Raw genomic sequence first — 23,708 nt, 5'->3', positions numbered from 1 at the left:
TAGCTTTCCCCACTGTGACAAAGAAGGGATACCTGTGTCAAAGAATGGTTTAAAAGCAGCCTCCATACTTCCACAGCTGAGTATAAAAGAGCAGATCCTGCTTCCACAAGGGATGAATGTGTAGTAACAACATAGAAGGGGGAAAGAGCTATTCTGTTCACATCCCTCCACTGCTTAAAACCCCTAGTTATCCGCCCATTTGCTGCTGGACAGAACGTAAGGTTCAGATTCCCTAGCTTGGCACACAAGCCCCTTTGCAATCTTGGGGAGCTGACCTCTTGAGATGTACCTGCTGCCACCACCATTCCCATACACACACCCTCAACTCTGCAGTCAGAGCTGCCTCTCAGCTCTATGCTCTATGCCTTTATACATGCTCTTCCCTCTGTGTGAACCATCCTCCTGTGATGGCCTCCTCTTTCTGGTGAGCCTGACTGTTAAAAGCTTCCTGAGTAAGCTTAAATGCCACTGCCTCTATGAAGTCTTTCCTGACTCTCCCCGTAAGGTGTAAGGTAGTCTTATACCTTATACTCTGCTCCCAAAGAACTACATTCCAAATTTTGGGGCTGTATGAGGATTTCTCTCTTTCTGTGAGTTTCTCCAAAACTAGAATATAAGGTTCCTAAGAGGAAGGATTGTGGTCTAGAGCTACAATGTCTTCCAAGCACAGTGCTTCATAAACAGGGACTAGATGACTAAATCAACTTCTCTAAACAGAACAGGTTCAACAGTAAACAACCCCTAACATCTGGAACACTTACTTTGTATCAGATACTAGTGTGTTTTGCAAACACCAACTTATTCCTCACAATGATCCTAAGAGGTAGGTTTTTCTCTATTTTAACCTCCCTGAAGTGTGACATGTTATAATTAAATGGGCAGTGTATTTTTCTTAGAGTAAAGCAATGGTGCTTCTAACAATCATGTGAGTGTTGATAAAATATGGAATTATTTCCAGATATTTCTTTATAGTTACAGAGGAGGAAACTGAGGCACAAAAAAGCATTAACTTGCTGAAAGTTGCAGAGAAGAGTCAAGATTCAATCTTATGATTATAGGATCCATACTCGTAAAACACAATATTATACTATCTCCCCAAAGAGAGTGCTCTCATAGCATGGATAAGCTACTGGCACTAGAGCCAGGACAAATCCCAAAGTGAAGCCTGCTCCCAGGACCCTGAGAAATCGCTGGGATGAAGCTCAAGATTAGAGGCAGTGAATGAAAATGGATCTTGAAGTGTCTGAAGAGAAAGCCAAAGCCCCTATCAGCATCTGCTCTCTCTCTGGGCAAAGGCCCAGGCCTAAGCCCTGGCTCCCTCTCACTCCCCCACCTCGGGAGAAATGCTCGAAGTCTTGACTTTCTCCCTTGCATTTGCCCTCAAGTTTCCATTATATACAATCCTAACTCCAAACTAGTAATTACCAAAAAAGGGACCCAATCAAGCCTTCTGCCCTATATCTTAATCTCTGTGACATCACGTCTGGTAAAGTAGTTACCTAGCCTCAGCTAAAACACTTACACAGTTTATCTTCAGAAGACAGAAAAAGATATTCCTTATATTACAGTCCATCTCAAACTAATATCCACCCTCCATCCTTTGCCTGACATTAGAGCCTGCACAGCAAATTTTCCTCCCTTTCTCAAGACAGTCCTTGCCCTTCAAAACTGGAGTCATGAGGTAACAACTCACAGGCACCCTGCCTACTTCAAAACCTGTCCTCACCAAAGGAAGGAAGTAATGGAGGACAAAGGGCTAGTAATAACAAAGGCAGAAGCAAAATTCTAAAAACAGAGAAAGAGCAGTTCATTTGTGGAATGCAGGGAGTGGGGGTAGGGAAGGAGTAAAGATTCATGGAGAAGGGTGCTTTTGAGGGATAAAATGTTGTCCACTAGGGTCAAAATTCAGTACTGGACCGGGGTAAATTTTTATAAAAACAAAAAGCCGAACTTTTAAACATATGAGATGTTTTTGGTTTCTAACATTCTTGTTTTCACTTCATGATTCTGGGCAGAAGGCTCATTGGCTTATATAATTTGTGCAGCACTGAATGCATAGATAACCATCCAAATGACAGTGGAATGCAGGGATGGAATAAACAAAGTGAAACTTACCATCTGGGTGGTGCCATCTGATTTGGAGCAGTATCACTTGCTGAAGATTTTATGTGTATTCTTCGCTTAAAGGTTGCCTCCTGTCCTTAATTTCTATCGATCTAAGGTAATAAACTAGCAACCTCTTAAAAATGAGTGACCAAATTAGACTGATCCAAAGAACAACTCCCAACACGGTACCTACTCCGTACCCCAGCAGCCCCCATTCCATGGCTGCAATTTGTCTGACATACTATGTAACAAGAATAATGACTAACGCTGTGTGTCAACTCCCTGTGAGATCAGAAAAATGATGTATCTTGATAAAAACACTAGAAAATTCTGAATAGAGAACATTTAAAAACCATATTGTAAGTGATCTTTCTTTCCATGTGATGTTAAATGAGTCATTTCTTGGTCCAGAAGCAAGTGAAATGTTTGTTAGAACTTTTAGATAAACTGTTAAGAATACTGGGCACTAGTATCATTTCAACTTTAACATGGTCCATAAACCAACCCTATAATGTCATTATGTAGTTTTCTGATCTCTAAAGCACATGTTGGCTTGATTGTGTGGTTATTTCCTAGTTCTTTATCAATTAGTTCAGTGTGATGCCCTCCAAACAAGATGACTACTGCAAATTAACACCATTAGTACTCGTAGTTCCTAGTACATGTATACACCATACACTTACAGAGACTTTACAGTTTATCAACTACTTTCCAATACATTTGACACTCTCAGGAATTTTATGAAATAGATCCTCATTTCACAACTAAAGAAACCGAAGTTCAAAGACATCAAATGGTTAGTCCAAGTCCCTACTGCTAGTAAGGAGCAGAGCTAGATCTCAACTTAGATCTTCTGGTTGCAATTTTCTATGGATAAAATCCACTAATAAAATCTATTTACCTATTAACAAAATCTATTAATAAAATCATAGTTACTTCCAACCCAGTTGTACACCTAACTAACTCCAGCCTGGAAAAATCCCCATTATCTGTTGCAAATCCTCTTTCATGATGAACGCAACCAGGGGGCAATGGCCATTTAGTACCACCATCCTAAAGGGCTTTCTGAAAGGTTTGCATTGTATGGATGATGAATGATACTCGAGAAAAGTGCTATCCAATATGACTTTCTACAGCAATGGAAATGTTCTTACACCCCTGCACTGTTCAGTACAGTAGTCACTAGCTAGCTACCTAGGGTTACTGTACACTTGAAATGCATAACTGGGAAACTGAACTTTTACTGTTACTTAACTTTAAATTTAAATAGCCATGTGTGGCTAGTGGCTAACTTATTGGACACCTCAGTTCTAGACTGTGAAGATGGGAAGCAAAGTGCTTAATGTTTATGTCTTAATGTTGTAGATATAAGCACAAGTGAAAAAGAAAATCAACTAAATCTCAAGCCTGGAGCACAGCAGTGGTTCATGGGAACTAGAACAGAGGTGATACCATTGAAAGTAACACAACCCAAAGATAATCACAGAATAATCTTTCAATCTTTGTAGACTCTCTGGTCAGCCAAATCTAACGAGTGACTATAAAAGCTCAGGCCTGTTGATAGCATCAACTATGAAGGGCAAGGAACTCCATTCTATACGTCACAATAGCTTTCTTGAGGTGGGGGGGAGCTTATCTGCATGGAAACTACACCAACTAAATTATAAACAGCAGCTGATGGATGTGAACAGCAAGGTATCTTAGTAAATCAGGTATTATTTCTCTAATAATGTTGTATTTTACACAGAAGAATTTAAAGTAACATCTTACAGAACAGGCCCTCCACTTGTCTGTGTAAAGTATCAAATCCAGGGGTGCCTGGGTGGCTCAATAGGTTAAAGCCTCTGCCTTCGGCTCGGTCTCTCTGCTCAGCAGGGAGCTTGCTTCTCCTCCCTCTCTGCCTGCCTCTCTGACTACTTGTGATCTCTGTCACATACATAAACAAAATCTTTAAAAAAAAAAAAAAAAAAAGTATCACATCCACACTTCCATCACCATCCATACCACTTCCCTCTGAAACACCTGTTTCTGTGTCTTCCCATCTCCATTCACCTAGCCAGATATAAAAAAGGTTTCATTTAAATAAAATAGACTAGATTGGCATTCATTTCTTTGTTTTAAAATTATTGATACTTTCAGGGCACCTGGGTGGCTCAGTCACTTAAGTGTTCAACTCTTGGTTTTTGGCTCAGGCCAAGATTCCTAAAAGGGGCTCTGCACTCAGCAAAAGTTTGCTTGAGATTGTTTCCCTTCTTTCCCCCTCCCCTTCTCCTCACGCATACAATCTCTCAACCCTCCCCAAAAATAAATAAAATCTTTAAAATAAAATATATATATATACTGACACTTACAAAAGCCCCAGATAGATTATGAGTCTGATAAATAAAAGCACTTGTCATTTCTTACACCTTTAGCTTTATCCACATTCAAAGCACCTAATTGATGCTGATAACAGAACTGACCTCCAAGACAAGGCCTGGAGTCTTCATTCTGATTGACTACTTTCTGTCCTTTACCACCCACTTAATTTCTCATTGTCTCAGTTTTCTCATTTTTTGACTGATAGGATGACTAGGTTACCTCAAAGGAACTTCTTTTTAAATCTCAATTCCTCTGGGGCGCCTGGGTGGCTTAGTCAGTTAAGTGACCAACTCTTGGTTTCTGCTCAAGTCCTGATCTCGGGTTGTGAGATCAAGTCAGGAGTCAGGATCTGCACTCAGTAGGGAGACTGCTTGAGATTCCCTCTCTCCCTCTCCACCTTATGCACATGCTTGTTCTTTCTCTAAAATAAATAAATAAATTCTCAAAACAAAACAAAACCTCAACTCTTCTGTGATATCCTCAATGGTTTACAGTGGGACTCAAAGACTTTCTTAGATGCTTAAGAAGCAAGACCTATGAAAGGTACAATCTGCTTCAAAAATTCACAGGTCAATAATCCATCCACTGTTCAAAATTCTGAATATACCAGTTTTTAAGTAGAGAAATAGACAATCCTTCCTAACTGCACAAATTAAAAAGTATACTCTTGGGCGCCTGGGTGGCTCAGTTGGTTGATTGACTGCCTTCGGCTCAGGTCATGATCCCGGACTTACAGGATCGAGTCCCGCACTAGGCTCCTAGCTCCTTGGGGAGTCTGCTTCTCCCTCTGACCTTCTCCTCTCTCATGCTCTCTCTCACTCATTCTCTCTCAAATAAGTAAATAAAATATTTTTTTTTAAAAGTATACTCTTAAGAGGTAAAGATCTAATTATACTGTTAACAACCTAAGAAAAGCACATGCTGACATGGACCTTTTCTGGTTAGTTTTTGCTTTTCCTTTCTTTCAGACTCTACTCATACCACAGTTACAGTCCAGTTCCTGTGTTCAGCAATACTAAACTGAAATACTTCGACTTCTAACAATATTTGAGACAGATATTCATATAAAAAGAACAAACAGCTTTCCTACCCATGTGAAGACTTTCTTTTGGAACTTGGATCAATATATACTCAAAAAATCAACTTTGGAAACTGAATTCAAGCAATCTTAGCCGGCATTCAGTTGGCATAGTTGAGTAATTTTAGTTTAGCAATCTTCTATACCTATTCCATATAGCTAATATATACCAAGACCCATTAGCAAAGAGAGGCAGTAAGTTCCTTGTTCTCTTCATTCCTACAACAGCAGTTCCAACCTAATTCCATTTAATACAACCAAATGTAGGCATTATCTCTTTGACTCTTTTCTATCCATCATTCTCATTCATGTCCTCCACACCCATTCACTTCTCTTAACTTCTGTTCTTTTACATTGGCTTTACGTTTTTCCAGCCATAGTAACTGACTTATTTTTTCAGTGTTCCAAGATTCACTGTTTATGCATCACACCCAGTGGTTCATGCAATATGTGCCCTCCTTAATACCCACCACCAGGCTCATCTAAGCCCCCCATCTCCCTCCCCTCCCAAACACTCAGTTTGTTTCTCAGAGGACACAGTCTCCCATGCTTCATCTCCCCCTCCAATTTCCCCCAATTCACTTTTCCTTTCCTACTCCTAATGTCCTCCATGTTATTCCTTATGCTCTACAAGTAGGTGAGACCATATGATAATTAACTTTGCTTGACTTATTTCATTCAGGATAATCTCCTCTAGTCCCGTCCATATTGATACAAAAGTTGGGTATGAAGGAGGCATAATATTCCATTGTATATATGGACCATATCTTTTTTTTTAAGACTTTATTTATTTATTTGACAGAGAGATCACAAGTAGACAGAGCAGCAGGCAGAGAGAGAAGGGGAAGCAGGCTCCCCGCTGAGCAGAGAGCCCGATGCAGGGCTCAATCCCAGGACCCTGAGATCATGACCCGAGCTGAAGGCAGAGGCTTAACCTACTGAGCCACCCAGGCACCCCTATCTTTTTTATCCACTCGTCCATTGAAGGGCTCTTTCCACAGCTTGGCAATTGTGGCCATTGCTGCTATGAACATTGGGGTACAGATGGACCTTCTTTTCACTACATCTGTATCTTTGGGGTAAATACCCAGTAGTGCAATTGCAGGGTCATAGGGAAGCTCTATTTTTAATTTCTTAAGGAATCTCCACACTGTTTTCCAGAGTGGCTGCACCAACCTACATTCCCACCAGCAGTGTAAGAGGGCTCCCCCTTCTCCACATCCTCTCCAAAACTTGTTGTTTACTGTCTTGTTGATTTTGGCCATTCTGACAGGTTTAAGTATCTCAGTGTGGTTTTGATTTGAATCTCTCTGATGGCTAATGATGATGAACATTTTTTCATGTGTCTGTTAGCCATCTGCATGTCTTCTTTGGAGAAGTGAACTGACTTGTTTTTGACCATACATCTTTTCAATTAATTCTGTCTTGTAATCCAAGCATGGTAGCTGGCAAGGCAGCAAGGTCAGGGCTTTTGCGCTACTTGAGGCCAAAGGAGGTGGCAAAGCTACACTAAATACCCGCCCTGGGTATGGACCTATGAGGATGAAACTCTTGATTTAATCTTATTAGCATGAGGTCCTCATCAGTTGGCTAAAAAGCCAACCTGCTGGTCACTCATCGCTTCTGAGAGAATCAAGAAACAGTATGTTATCACACCCCCAGGAAATCAATATAGAAGCTCTGACAGGCATATAATCACCCAATAGAAACTATCAAAAGCAGCATAGTATCAGAGACTATGGCTTCTAAAAATTACTGCTGGAGTATCTAAAATTCATATTAATAATTTCAAGAAGTCTCATAGCTGGGGGGGGGGGGGGGGAGATAAAGCTATATGAAGAGAAGTTTCACTCATAGGAAAATCCCAAGAGGAGCCAGAATTAACACATCTTGAGAAAGCCTCCATGAGGTATGAGCAAGTAGAGCAGCACTGTCAGAACCAAGCCTTTCTGCTTCCTTTTCTTTATTCCTTCCCAGCATCTGGACTCACTGCGCAACAAAGAAATGCCTTTTGTTCTATAAGCTCATGTGCAGAGAGCCTACTCCTATCTGCCTTTTCTGTCCTCAGTGATTCCTACAATCTGCATACTTCTCTTCCCAACCCACACGTAAGAAGGTTAGACAAAGATTATGATCTATGCTTTTGGTTTTACAGTAAAATCAGGCTGCTGGTATTCCAAGCCCTGATAAGCTTATCTTGAATAACTTAAGCTCCCATTACCTTTCATTGGTAAATTTTTTATGAAGGCTTTTTTGCCCTTAAAGTTCTCCCTTGTTTAAAACAAACAGGAGGAGGCGGAGGACAAAGAGGAACAAAATTTCTAAAGACCTAATTATTCCTTCTGAGGCAGAATATAGTATACACATTAACCTGCTCAAGCTCATTCAACAACACATACTGAAAGATGGCTTTTAGGTGACTAATGACAGTACCTTCTAACTCAGTGAGCTTTGTGAGTTGCAGAGACATGTGGCCCAGAATCTTTATGTGGCCAATCCCAGTTATCATCTCCTATCCATTGCAACAACAAACATAGTCTTATACAGGAATCAGCAAGCATTTCTATCCCAAATATTCCTGCGCCAGACACTAAGACACCACCACCTTCATAATATACTAACTATCTCTATATTAAAGACTCCATTTGATACATTTTGGCCTCTGAACTAAGAAATGAAAGCCTACCTGAGGTCCACCACATTAACTTCTCTGTGTACCACATTACTGCAGAGAAGCCTGCAAAAACACAGAACTGTTGGTTCTGTTCCAACCAGAGAACAGCTGGCTGAAAGCATGGGCTTTGAATCCAAATTTGAGTTCAAGTCCCAACTCATATTTGTTAGCTCTATCTTCTTAAATGAGTAATAACCTCCCTACAACCCAGTTTCCTCCTATATAGTAAGGATCCAAATGCCATCTATTTCACAGCCTTCTTGTGAGGATTAAAGCTTGAATAGAATAAAACAGAGAAAAGGATTGGTATAATGCAAGAAATAAAGGGCTCAACTTTTATTGTAGTTTCCACTATTTGAGTCACCTTTGTTTCTGTTACTAGAGGTCTTTGGTTCTATTTTCCTATAACCCTATTTGCCATATCCCCAGCTTTGAGAAAGTAAAGTGTTACCTTGGACTAATAAACACAGCATTCCCAATTCAATCCAATCTATATAATCAGGTATACCTCAACTACCTAGAAAAAAGTGCCAGATGAAGCATTATTTGTTCTGTTCTACAGCTACAAACTTAAGTGGCCATCTCAAAGGTGTAATAGTTTTTACAAAGAATCACAAGAGAATGTCTGTTTATATTTGGTAGTACCAGAAAAACAAATCAAAGGCAGGTCCTACCTACCATGAATAAAAACAGAGAACTGTTTTTATTTAGCAATATATAAGCAACATCTGACAAAATCTGGCACATAGGACTTATTCAAAAAGTACCTGAGAGAAGAATGAATGAATGAGAACAGAAAATTTAAATGACAAACACCTTCAACAACAAAAAGCAATATATGAAACCAGTCTCAAAGAGGGGAAATTTTCAATAAACCATTTTAAATTTAATATTCAATATGGACACTCCTATGAAAACAGATTCTTTTTTTAAGATTTTATTTATTTATTTGACAGACAGGGATCACAAGTAGGCAGGGAAGCAGGCAGAGAGAGAGGAGGAAGCAGGGTCCCCGCCAAGCAGAGAGCCCGACGCAGGGCTCGATCCCAAGACCCTGGGATCATGACCCAAGCGGAAGGCAGAGGCTTTAACCCACTGAGCCACCCAGGCGCCCCAAGAAGACAGATTCTTGAGTAATGCTCTTAGGAACCAAAACAGAGATTAACAGAAGAGTTTTGAAAACTTAGCACAACGTGCTTCTTTTCCAGTTCTAACAATCTGTTTTCACTGCTTAACTGGCTCTCCTCACAATACCATTTCCATAAAAACCAAGAAGTAACCCATAAAAGGAATATACAAATAGTTAAAACACTAATCAGAACTAAGACACAAATGTACTGCCAGCTGCTTCAAATAACATAAAATAATAAATGCTTTCATATCACTGTTTCGTGATATGGAGGAAAGGAAAGGAAAAGATCATAAAGTTAAGTCCTGAAACATACTGAAATCACAGCATTATGCCAGTCTTCAAAGGATCACACTGCTGCTTTTCCCCCAACTCCACTCCAAATACACAAGATGCCAGATCTGAAGTATGATAGTTGCAACTCTGACCTATCCAACAGCTCTTTCCTTGCATGAAAAGTAGCTCAACTTTGTTTTGTGAGGTTTTTCCTCTTTCAATCACGAAGTCTCATCTCAGGGTCCCAGTCTCAATTCCCTATGGTTCACTGGAAACAATTATAAAGTATCGAGATGTTTTGTTCCAAATATCAAATCATCCAATAGAAATTAAAAACTTTCCCAGGGATAAGCTACAAGGCTAACAACAGTTTTACTTTATTTTCTTGTGGGCTGGAATTAAATCAACTCAGTATGGTCATATTGGTTATTTGAGGTTGTTCAGTATTGCCTGCTATAATGCCTTCCGGGTTTTTTTTCCCCACTGTAACACACAGTAATTACAAATGCAAATGTGTTTCTAGGTAATATCTTTTAAAACATGGGTTAACTATGCAAAAGTAATTTTAAAGTGTTTTTACTAAAGAAAAAGTTGAAAAATCACTAAAATATATCATACTATTTGGGGTGGTAAAAACATACTGCAGTTTTGGGCAAAAGCTTCCAATTAAGGGGTTCCTCCTTCAATAACATCAAGACTGGGGCGCCTGAGTGGCTCAGTGGGTTAAAGCCTCTGCCTTTGGCTCAGGTCATGATCCCAGTGTCCTGGGATGGATCCCCACATCGGGCTCTCTACTCGGCAGGGAGCCTACTTCCTCCTCTCTCTGAGCCTGCTTCCTCCTCTCTCTCAGCCTGCCTCTCTGCCTACTTGTTTCTATCAAATAAATAAATAAAATCTTAAAAAAAAAAAATCAAGACCGCTGCACAGCAAACCTTGCCATACTCATATTCTTTATAACCTAAAATGTGCTCACCTTAGTTAGTAAAAGAGCTTAGAAAGCAGTTGATTAACTAGGTCATACTTTTCTTCCACAAAGTCCAAATACAGACTCATCCAATGAAAAGACAAGAATTTTGCCATTATTTTGAAGAGGTTCTATGAAAAAAATGATTATTTTTGCAAAAGCAGAGAAGAAAACTCGAATTATAAATTCACACTCAAAGTAGTCAGGTTCCACTCTCAGAACACAGGGCAGCCCAGCGAGGGGCCTCCCAACAACAGTGCTGGGTGCTTCAGACAAGCAAGGAGATGGAGATCATGAAGGACTCATTTCTTCTGCTGCCTAGGGGACCCAACCATACTGTATTATTGCTCAGAACTTTTATGTCTTGATAATAACCTTTTTTGTCCCGAGTCCTATAACTAATATCAAGCATTTCCCTCTGATGAAACCAAGACATAGTGCGATCAAAAGTGAGTGGATGGGGATGCCTGGGTGGCTCAGCGGGTTAAGCCTCTACCTTCAGTTCAGGTCATGATCTCAGGGTCCTGGGATAGTGCCCGGCATCCGGCTCTCTGCTCGGCAGAAAGCCTGCATCCCCCTCTCTACCTACTTGTGATCTCTCTGTCAAATAAATAAATAAAATCTTAAAAAAAAAAAAGTGAGTGGATGATGTCATATAATTGGTGACTAAGCAAGAATTCATAACCTCTTTCCAAATGCAAGGTTAAATATGCCAAATATTCCTATGGATATTCCATGTGTTATATGAAATAATCTTAATATTTGGATCGAATGTAGAAGAATATTTTACAGCTTTCTGTATGTCTATATTGACCTAAAAGATCTAGTATTATCAGCAAAAGATATACAAGTCCTTAACATGTAGCCCGATGCTTTAAAAAGAAAATAAATTATTAGGATACTAGTCACAAATTCAGAACAATCTTAAATTCTCTGGAATTGCCAATTTAAGGCTGAGCACTTGAGACTCTGAGTAATTTAGGGCTAAGTATGTTGTCTTTCACCAGGGAAGGTCCTGATTTTTTATTGCTTTGTTTCCTCCTGGTGTACAGGCTTGCTTTGCCTTTGCTGAGCTGCTACACACAGGTGAAGTCACAGTGACTGACTCCAGAAGGTGAATGCCATCAGTGCCTAAGGAAATGATCAAGATCATGCAGCAGCAGCCTCTTAACAAGAAGGATAAATATACATAAGGCTTCCTTTCATGAAAAGCTAAAACCTCTCGGGGCTCCTGACTAGCTCAGTAGATAGAGTATATGACTCTTGATCTTGGGGTTGTAAGTTCAAGCCCCACGCTGGGGGTAGAGATTACTTTAAAAAGGGGGGGAGGGGCTCTAACCTCCTGTATTGAATGAAAGTCATAATAATAAACTTGTAAATTTCAGGCCCCTTTAACAGTTACTCAAAGCCACTCAATTAAATTAACTACACTAGATAATTCTGGTAGCCACTCAAACCAGATTTCCCTATCAGCCTGGTCAAGTAACAAAGCTTTTCACCATGTTTAACAGCTCCTTTTAGACCCTTGTTTATAAAGTTGTATTTCACTCCATGCTGACCACCCACACCTCTCATAGTCCCACATATATCACAAAAAGTCAATAAACTGGCATTCTTGAATCTGACTCATATTCATTAAGAACAAAACTCTTTAATAAAACTAAGCAAAATTATATACTTAATAGTCAAGAAATACAAATGTGGGGGGGTTGAATAATACAAATGTTTTTAAAATTGAAATTAACCACATGAAAACAGGATGTAAGTGGAGAAAATGCAGCACTAAACCTGATCTTTCCAAGATGTCACCAAGAAAAAGTCCCCATTTTTTCAAGAGCTTAAGTATCAGCAACAATAACCCAAAACTATCATGCCCAAAGGTGTTTGTAATAGAACTGTATCCAACTTTGGCAATTTTCCACATGGTATTTCTTCTTTTTGGTGTCCTGTTTTACAGAACTGCATTTGGGAGCCTTTACTATTGCTTTCTGCTACAATTCTGAAATTTAATGGGCTTTAAGTTTAAAAAAAAATCATCTCGCTAGTCCCTCCACCATCAAAATAACCTCAGTTTTTACTGTTTCTCTCAGAAACAAAACAAACACAAAAGTCCATGAAATCTGACAATTTGATATCTAAGTCACAAATATTTAGTGTTTTTTTTTGCTATTTAAAAAGAAGCAATACAGAGCCTGGTCTTTCACCTTACCACACGGAAAGTAACCAGAATTTAGTATTCATTGAGAAACCGCAATCCCGCGCGCCACCACCCTGTCCTAGCTGTCAGTCACACACACGCCGCCTCGCCCCCACCCTGTCAGTCACACACAAGCCACGCCCCTGCCCGGCCCCCCGCCACCACCCGCCCGCGCCGTCAGTCCCCGGCTCTGGCCCGCGGCTGAACCGGCGGCGCTGACGTCAGCTGGCGACCGCGGCCGCATTCCTAAACAGTTCAGACAAACCCACTGGTGGGAAGCTTCGAAAGCCCTCAGCTGTAGTGAAGAAAGCAAAGGCTTGGCTGGCAGCCAAACTCCTGAGCTCAGCATTTTGTAATGCACTTCCTTTTTACTTAACAGCTTGCATAATGTCCTTAACCCTTCCTTACCTGCATCACACCTTTAACCCCTTCTTTTCAAGAACTTCAAAGCAAACTTCCGAAATCGGTCTCCCACGGGTTTTTAATATATTCTTGCAGCAAATCACAACTGACCGATTTTTAATATTGCTTAAGAGGCAATTAAATTAAACACACATGCTACCCCTTTAACGGCCCGCTTTTCCCCCCTTAAAGCAATGCTACTTTTCAAGCAAATAAACTAAAACATTAAAACAATATTATTTAATGCTCAATTTTCTCAAGAAACTTTATTTCTTAGAACTCACTTTTTTCAAGAGATCATACCTTCAAATGATCCAAACACAAAAAGAACAAGAGTGACAAAAATCTCCCTCCAACCCTGTGCCCCAGTTAGCGGGTTCTCACTCCATGAAAATGAATGTGATTTATTTCCCTTGTATTCACCCAGAAGTAATTTAGTATGTATCCCAATTTCTCCCTTTTTTACCATAATGTTTAACACCACACATGCCATTTTCTCTCCTTGGCTCCCTTCTTTTTAAGAGCTGCATGGAATTCCAGCACAATTGATTTATTGATCCCTGTATGTGAGTATTTAGGTAATTCTCAATTTTTTGCTATTACAAATAATGGTGCAGTGAAACTCTTGTACAGCTGTATCTCTAGAATAAATCCGTACAGGGAGAACTGCTGGTCAAAGCAAACGTGCATTTGTAATTTTGGAAGGTGCCTGCAAACTGCCCTCCACTGAGGTAATACCTCTTACCCTCCCACCAAAAGTGGAGAAGGATTGTTTTCCCTCACTCAGCTCTATCCAACTGAATGAACAGGCTCTCCTTTATTTCGCAGTGGTCCCAAATCCCAATTCCATGCCAGGCCATTGTTACCAAGCTTTTTTATTTATAGAAAACATATCTGTTTTTAAAAATTGTTACCTCAATGTAATTGTAATTTACATTGCTCATATGAATGAGATTGAGCATCTTTTTTAATACATTTAAGAGCCATCTGTATTTCCCTGTGAACTATTACATCATAACTTGCTCCATTACATCATAACTTGTGTCCATTTTTCTATTGGGTTGCTTTTGATTTTCTTACTGCTTTGTAGGAACATTTTTAGGAAAGCACTTTTTGTCTACAATGAATCTGAAGCTTTTTTTTTTTTAAGATTTTATTTATTTATTTGACAGAGAGATCACAAGTAGGCAGAGAGGCAGGCAGAGAGAGAGGGAAGCAGGCTCCCCACTGAGCAGAGAGCCCGATGCGGGGCTCGATTCCAGGACGCTGAGATCATAACCTGAGCCAAAGGCAGAGGCTTAACCCACCGAGCCACCCAGGCGCTCCGGAGCTTTTTATATATTAAGGAAATTAGCCCTTTGTAATGAGTTGCCAAAAAAAAAAATTTTTTTTTTCCGGTTTGATGAATTATTTTGGTGATTTCTGGCACATAGAAGTTTATAAATTTCATATGGGTGGACAGTTACCAATCATTTTATGGCTTCTGGTTAATGTATCAGGCATAGACTGTCATTTCCCATGCAGTTTATAAAAGAATTCTCCAGTGGTTTCTTCTAGTATCTTGGTGTATGGCTTCTTCTAATACCTTTGGTGTTTTCAGTCTTCCACTTTAATACTTGTGAATTTTGTACTTTGTTTCCTAGATAAATATTCACTAGTCCCAACATTATTTACTGAATAAACTTTCCTCTCTCTGTCTGAAATGCTACCTTTATTATATTTACCAAATTATTTTATGTATGTGGGTTTACAGGCTTTTCTTTCTTTTTTCTTCATAGGATTTTCACGCTGCATCTGTTGTCAGTGATCATTCTTAAATCAAGTAGAAAGTAAGGTTTTTCCATAGATGAGGAGATCTGGTTTCAATAAATACATTTCAGATTGGGGGAGTTCTGTTCATTTTTAAACCAAACTAAATCCTTTTCAGGAATTCTGGGATAAATTAAAACAAAGTATCATACTGAAATAGTTTCTAATGTGATTTCAGAGTAGCTTTTTGAAAATAAATATCCTTTTGGAAACATTACTCCCAACCAATTATGCCAAGTACTATTTCAGTATTTATAAAGACTTCATATAATTACCAGAAAGATTTAAAATGCTGAAAACACTGTTAAAACAAAATTTTGATACTGTTTGTAGACAACTGTGCCTTCTAATACATCCTTCAAAGAATATTAAAAAAAAATGGGTGAGAAATGAAGATAAACTAGTCCTTTCAACCCATCTTTGACCTTCTTTCCATATCTGTTAGAGACTATTACACCAGGTCTCTATGAAATTCCAAGGTTTTATATTTATGTAAGCCATTATATTAATAAATAACTACTTATTCTATTAAGTATACAAATTACTAAGCATACAAATGGTTTCAACTTTATAAAGATGTGAAAAGACAGCAATATGCCACTTTCATCAGTGGCTAAAAACACAGCAGAATCCAATTTCAAAGAGAACCTCATAAGGTTAAGCAACTAGTTCCAAAAAGGGATAGAAGATGACACAAACCTTCAAGCATAAAGTTCAAAGTTCCTGTATGTTAGTGGGAGAGGGGAGGGCTGGAGAAAGGGGACAAGGAGGAGGAGGAGAAAACAGAACAACTAAAGCAGGAAGCAGCCCCAAACCCTGAGAGGCATAATGCAGCTCAGGCTAATATCCATTTGATGAGGTTATCATTTATTTCAGTAGTACCAAATCCCAGTTTTCTCAGGACCAGTTTACCACAGATTCACAGGACCACCAAGTATATGTCAGGAGAAAGCCCTTAAAGATATCTGTCTTGTGTGATACAGTCACCTGCATATATGTAGTTTTTAAAGTTCTGAAATATAATTAAAATAAAAGGCTTTATCTATCTAAGATATGGTGCTACAATTACATTTATAAAGTTACTATTTTAAACTCTAGAGTCCATTTCCCTATAAAAACTATGACACACAGAATAAAAGTCCTAACAAATTCTTCAAAGCTCCTGACATTCTACCCCTAACCTAATCTTCCCTTTTCTTTCAAAGAGTCTACTACACTTTGGCCCCACGGGAGTGGCGCCTGCTGTTTCTCAAACATGCCTGTTGACTTTGCTCACATTTTCCTGTATCTGGAATATCCTCCCAACAAGAGGGAATACCAATCTCTAAACTCCTATTATCTTCCACATTTTTGAGGCTTGGCTCAAACACTACCTCTTCCATAATTTCCTCCCTCCCTTAGGGACTCCTAATGTGGGAGACATGTGGGAGACGATGTGAGTTTAGGGATTGGTACTGACAATGGAATCAAAATACATGTTTAAAATTCTCAAATTAAGAATTCTCAAATGAAGATAAGGAAACAAAAACCAGTTTCTACTCATGGAAAAAGATGGATGATTATGAAGAAAAACAATGTAGATACGATTTACAAGAAAAATTTACTTAGGTATCCCCTTTATATAAGCAATGTATACTTTTTTTTTCATTAGTATCATCTTTATTTTAGGAGGAGTGGGGATCACATCCTCAAATAGACCTTTTCAACAACTTAACCAATATGCAAGAGGACAAGGCTAATATATTTAATCATGGTACTAAAAAAAGCACCCACAACAGGATGACTATAGATAATTCAAATGTTCTTCCATTCCTTGAAACTCTGGCTCTTTGAAACTCTGGCTCTTAGCTCATGAACCCCTGGTACCTGTGGCTTTATTTGTCATGTTGTAATTCGCACTGGACCTATGACTTAGGACTCAGGACTTCCAAGGTTAGGATGAGAAAGGTATCCCATAATTCTCAAAAGCACCATGAGCATAACTCAAGAAATAAGCACATTTTCAAGACTTCCTAGAGGATAACAGCTGATGGTGGAGCCCACGAAACTACTTGATTAACATATAAACAAACAAACAAAAACCTCAATAACAACAACAATGACAAAAATCAAAAAAACCTCCATAGGTGATTCTCTGATTCATAAACAAGTAGTTTGGTAAATGAGTAGACTGAGCAGGGGCATGAAGAGAACAAGTGGGCTAGACAAAATGATGAGAAGCCTTCTCTCTTGGCTTCACCTTTTCTCACCCATGTGTCAACCCCAAAAAGGAAAAGGCAGTTACTGGGAGAACAGCAGCAATAGTCACAGGAACAGTGACTGTAAGGGTCTCCTCTTTAAAGCCCACCTTGCTTTTGTCTACCCTAAGGTTTGCTGCCCACAACAAATTTGAACCAAAGAGAGCAAAGGGATGGGAGTTCTCCTTGTGGGGTGGTAGCCAGGCTTAGAGGCGCTGGCAACACTATGACCTTTGGGAATTACTGGAAGCCCTTTGAGGTTTTCCATCTGCCTCAATGTATGCCAGTATTAGCCTAAAAACTGAGTCCTAAAATGCAATCATTTTAAGAATTCAACTGACAGATGAAAAAAGTGGGGGAAGGGTTTTCCCAATGGTATAAAAAACAACTTTTTTAAACCTCCCAGGATGGCTATTAAACTGACTTTTACGAGGGTACCTAACTCATCTCTTAGCGAAGACTACAGCTAATGCTATCCAGGGAAAGAAATCAGAAAATACACTTGAGGGGTTGAATGTCTAAATAATTTAACTGCTCTCACTGTCAAAAATATTACTTAAATGCCAGGAAGCTCATAAGATTAGAAACTATGAATTGAGCATTCAAAACTGCTTCCTCTTATGAACAGAAATCTGTACCAGCCAAAGAAAGTTCTCAATTCCCATGCAAAAAGTCCAAGTATCCATTATTTTGTATGAGTCCAGAATCTTGCTTACATGTGTGTTTTCCCTTCTGGTTTCATTCAAAAGATTCTCTTTCCTTTTCCAAGTGTACTTTCTTTTTTCTTTTCTTTTTTTTTTTTTTTAAAGATTTTATTTATTTATTTGAGAGAGAATGAGTGAGAGAGAGCATGAGAGAGGAGAAGATCAGAGGGAGAAGCAGACTCCCCAAAGAGCTGGGAGCCTGATGCGGGACTCGATCCTGGAAGTCCGGGATCATGACCTGAGCCAAAGGCAGTTGCTCAACCAACTGAGCCACCCAGGCGCCCCCAAGTGTACTTTCTAAGTTTCAAGACAAAGTGTTCCTTTTCCCTGGCTCCAGCATGTGATGATGCACACATGCAAGAACTTAAGGGGCTAGAGGCTCCAGAGTGGCCTTACTTGTTAGTCTGTGAAAACCTGAAGCTGCCGACTCCACATGTTTAGAATGGTCCTGTTTCAAATGGCTCCCTGCTCCATATCAAGAGAAATGGGAATGACCACAAATCACACGGTTTAGAAACTCCGGGCCATTTTTACATTTTAGTTTTATTTTTCTGAACAATAACGTAATTTCAACAGCCCTAAGACTTCTGAACCCAAAAAACTCTAGATTTTTTGGTAATATGAAAACAGTGCCCCAGTGAATACTCACTCAGTCGTCAATTACTGCCTAAATTGAACAGGTTTTTCAAAGAAGTCCAGTTGATGGTCTTAAGATAGACTTTTGAGAACTAGAATTACTGCAAGAAAGATACCAAAGACATGTATCCTCAATTAAGACTGAAATCCTTGTTTTTTCCATATCAGATGTGTAAACTTGGCAGGGGACATCATTTGTAGATAGCATATTATTCTTAGTGAGATGCACAATTACTCTTTTAATTTTATCATGAGATCATGGCGTTAGATACATGCACTTCCTCTGCACTACCTAAGTGTATAACATAATATCAAGGATACTGTTTTATTTCTTCATTTCTATGTCCCTAGGCCCTAGCACAGAGTATTTGTTCAAATCATTATTGGTTAATGAATGCTGTCCAATTATAGTATTTACAGAAATGAAGCGAATTTCCCTCATTTAGACATAAGACTCAACTGTATATATTGAAGTATAAAGCATACATTATGCCCAACATACAAATTCTAAATCTGCCCATGGGGACAAAGTAGCAGTTATTATGAAAATAATAATTATGAATTTCCTAAGTTGGGTACAATTGGATACTCAACCTTTAAGTTGCAAAACCTTATGTATTTAATAAAACTGAATCCCATTAGAGTTCTAATTTCCACAGGTACCCCTACAGCATTGTAATCTAGAAACCATACAGTTTCTTGTTCTCTACAGAAAGTTAATCATTATTTAGAGAGCTTCTGGACACTGTATTTCCTATATTCATGAGATTCATCTATATACTGCTCCTGGAATCCATGCTGTGAAGTCTGATTTATGTGTACAGTACTTCAAGTGATAAAGACTTTATGTAAGTTGGGAGCCATATCTAACTAAAGCAAAATTCCAATGATAATGAGTGATATAATGGCAAAATTCCATTGTAGTTCTAAAAGTTCTCCTGTAAATAATAAGTACAGTAAAATTTCAAGCATTTATAGATAAATGTTCAAAATCATTCTCACCAGCTAATCCTCCATTCCCCTGAATGTTCTTATTTTTATGACTGTTAAGTACAAGTCATCTTTTCTAATCCTCACGAATAAGGTCGTTTCACTCTGCAGGATGTGTTGTGTGCTCTAATATTACTTAATACTTTACATAAAGCGTACCTCAAACACAGAAATATCTAATAACCCTCCCATTACTTGGGATAAATGTTCCATAAACAATATTCTAAGAGTGATAAAGTAATAGGGAGATAGTTCCTAGAATTTTGTTCCATCCTTAAAGGACTTTGCAATGTTTTTTGCAAGTATCTTCCTTTACCCTTGAAGCTGGGGTAAGAAAAAGGAGAATGGGTATCAGATATGCACTTACTTAGAGGGATATATGGGAAGTAGAAGACAAAAGGACTGGCAACAAGGAGAGAGGAGACTCAATTTGCTGATCATAAAATGCTTGGATTAATGGCACATTTGGGCAGTGATATGGAAACATTTCTGCTAAACCTTCTTTTGTAAATTATCAAACTAAGAAAAGGTCATATAAATTGATGCAACTAAGGAAATATTCTTACAAAATACAATTTACAAAATACAAAATATGCAGGTGTGTCCTACTCTATATAAACTATCTCCGTGTCCAACTCTGACATCTCTTTTCAGACAGATCAACAGAGAGAACTTAAGCATTATTTATGATGCAGCAATATTCCTTTTACATACTTACACTGATGTTTTTTACCAGCTCTTTGCCAGGAAAATTTCATTCTTATTTGTAACCTATCTCATCATTATCTATACAACCTTTATTTTCTATAAAGTACTTTTCAATATACAGCATTCAGTCTCTCTGGAATTTGATTTCTGTATATTATCCTAGTGAACTGCATTTAAACTTTACCTCCCCAAAGACTATTTTTAAAATATCTAAAGTTACAGTCTTTTGAAAAACCTTGGTGTATACTTGTAGTGGTACCTCCAGAAGAAAGATCAGAAACGTTTCTTTCTTTCTTTCTTTCTTTCTTTCTTTATTTATTTATTTATTTATTTGACAGGCAGAAATCACAAGTAGGCAGAGAGACAGGCAGAGAGAGGCGGGGAAGCAGGCTCCCTGCTGAGCAGAGAGCCCGATGCGGGACTCGATCCCAGGACCCTGAGATCATGACCTGAGCCAAAGGCAGCGGCTTAACCCACTGAGCCACCCAGGCGCCCCAAAACGTTTCTTAACATAAGAGATTTCCTCCTTCTGTTGGACCACAATCCCCCTAGTTTCGTACTCAGTTCTGGGTACTCCACAGAGGTCAAGAAGCTGTGGGAAGACCGGGAATGCCAAGAAAACAAAACAAAACAAAACAAAAAACAAAACAAGATGGGGACTAAAGGGCAGTATTATTGGAGATCACTTAAGGAAAAACAAGACAAATTACATCCAACTATGATTAAAAATACATTGTCAATAAGAACCTGGATCCACAATGACAGTTCCCCAAAGTCAGATGCAGAGAATATAGAAAGACCCCAGCATTCTGCCACAAGAGTCTCCACTTGGCTTTGCCCTGGTCAGCGCTTTCATCAACCCCTTGAGATGGACTCAGGGGCAGGATCAGTGAGAATGAGGAGCAAAAGACCTCTGGGATGCCCTAATATCCAGGGCAGAAGTAAAGGTCAGAAAATTCAGCAGTCCAGAACAAGAACAGACATAAAGCATGCACACACACAAACACATACACACAAGATTAAATATAAAGTACTGCCCTGGAGCTAAAAACATAAGCTACTCATCTCTAACACAAGGCCTTACCTACAAGCAATTCATGTGACAGACAACTCCAAGGATGACAGCTACGTGCTCAACACAGCACAAATCTGTCTATAAAATAAGCCAACAAAACTTGAATTTAAATTTTAAAAAGTTTTAAAAAGAAAGAAAGAAAAGAAACCAACAAAAACATCAACCTGGGCTATACTAATTAAATTACAGTTTTGAAACCTTCTTAGCATGCCCTGTGCTGGTCACATCCCAACTAAAGTGCTTTTCCAAGGACCTTATGTTAAAGGTGGCGATGAAAATGTAGACCATTTCTGAAAAGTCAGCATGACTCTGAAGCTCTGAAACCACATTAAATACCAACAGTTAGACAGACCTGTGGCAGCATAACTCAAAAAAAAAGGGGGCATAACTCTTGCTTAGTATCTGAAGATTTGCTGTGTGAAAGAAGATAAAATTAGGACTATTAGAGGGCTAGGAATCCACGGAACATGAAAAGCATCTCAATATTAAATTGTTCAAAATGCCTTGAAAGCAAAGGGTTTCCCATCTCTAGAAGGGAAGTTAAGCTGAGGGTGAATTCAACAGCCAATAGGACAGGATAATGACCTGCCAAGAATGCTTCAAGGGCATGTGTCTGTGCCCTTATGGAAGGCTGCCCCAAGCCACTTCCAACCCAAGGCCCTGGAAAGATCACCTACAACCCCTGAAATACAGAGGGGGGGAAAAATTGAAGCCAGACAAGGAAAATGCCTTTCTCAGGTATCAGAATCATAAAATAGTGAAGCCAGAACAAGAGGCTAATATGTGACACTCTCAAATCCACTCTCTCCATCCTGTTCCTTCTTTCCACTCCAAGTATCAGGCCACTTAGACCCTCAGTCACAGAGAAGTACGGTCTTCCCAAGTAATCATTCACACTTGGGAAAAAAGAGTTGGAAGATCCCATGGGACAAGTGATTTTTGTTTCTCATTTCTTTCTTAGTGTTCAAAGTTACTCAGCTCAAGAAACACCAGTCCTCAATGTGCACAGATCCCACACACATTCTTCCACTAAGAATTCAGCTCTGAGAGCTTTACACCAAGAGGATTCAGGTCCTTCAAGCCCACAAAGAGGAATGCCTCACAGTTCAAACCTTTCACCCAGTTCAGGAGGTGTTGACAGATTCTAGAAGAGGCAAAGAGGATCTTGTTTTTTCCTCTCAGTCAAAAAGAGATGAACTCTGCACTGGCAAAGAAACAGATTTCAGTGTGTAAAAGAAGTAGAATACCAGTGTCAGGAATTTTCTCAATAGTCACATATAAAGATTTAAATCCACAATCACACAAACAGTGTTTTTAATCAAAATACATTTGCAAGTAATAGACGTTTGACTGACTTTTTAAAGATCCATAACACTCGCTCCCTTTCAGCCCTCTGAGCTGCCTGCCATTCAGCCATAAAGACCAAGGTCATCCTTCCTTTTCTCACTAACAAGCACCCTAATAACAAGAGTCCATAAACTGCTCCCTAACTCGGAGAAAGTTATTCTCAGAACTGCAATCACACAATAGTTGCTCTAATCATAAAAACACAATCTTTACGAACCTCTGCTGCAGCTCACGAGGTGCCAGATGTTATGCTAAGAACTTTATAGGATCTTGATAAGGTAAATATTATCCCCGTATTATAAATGAAGAAAATAAGGCTCTAAGAGATTAAGTTACTTGCCCAAGGTCAAGAGTTACTAAGTGTTACGACCACGCTTCAAACTCCAAACTCCAAGTCCCTACTACAGTTTTCAGCACCATACAATGCTGCCTGCCTACTTACTTGCTCAAGAAGAGGAGTCCTGTAGGCTCCAAACAACTGGAACCACAGCGAGGAATGGGGTACCGAGTTCATTCAAGCGTTTCACAGGGACCAAGTGGCATAAAGTGCCATTCTTTTAAACACTACTGAGATGCAGCTGTGTAACCAGAGACACAAATGGCAACAGGAGGACTAAGAGTAGACATGAAAACTTCCTTTACTTTGAAGGTAAGCGCTAATAGTTACATTAATAATGATTCCATTTTTATTGCTTTGTGTGCTAAGCATTGGAATCAAATTCCTTCTCTCTCCTCTCTCCGTGTGAATTAAGTGGATTTGGATCATACAGCCCATTCTATGCACTTGGCGTACAGGCGGCAGTAACTCCATCCCCTTCAGAAGTCACCTCACGACAGCCTGGCTGGCACCGATGAGCGGCACGTGCCAACATCCCTGGAGGGCCCCCGCTGCAGGTTTGGAGATTCAGTGCACGTGCACACCAACAAAACGAACTGTCATTTTTCTCCTGTAATGTGGATTCAGTCACAATTGCTACCCCCCAGAGCATTTCACGGGTTCCCTAATAGAACACTC

General features: G+C 39.3%; 1 protein-coding gene across 1 annotated transcript in view; it reads right to left on the bottom strand.

Moving 5' to 3' along the window:
• The window catches only part of ZSWIM6 (zinc finger SWIM-type containing 6), a 194,529-nt gene that overhangs the window by 112,568 nt on the left and 58,253 nt on the right, over positions 1-23,708 (bottom strand). The gene's annotated exons all lie outside the window — the stretch shown is intronic.

The sequence above is a fragment of the Mustela lutreola genome, chromosome 5 (genome assembly GCF_030435805.1).
Source record: "Mustela lutreola isolate mMusLut2 chromosome 5, mMusLut2.pri, whole genome shotgun sequence".
NCBI lineage: Eukaryota > Metazoa > Chordata > Mammalia > Carnivora > Mustelidae > Mustela > Mustela lutreola.
The sequence above is the reverse complement of the archived record's forward strand: the minus strand, read 5'-3'. Positions and strand labels throughout refer to the sequence as shown.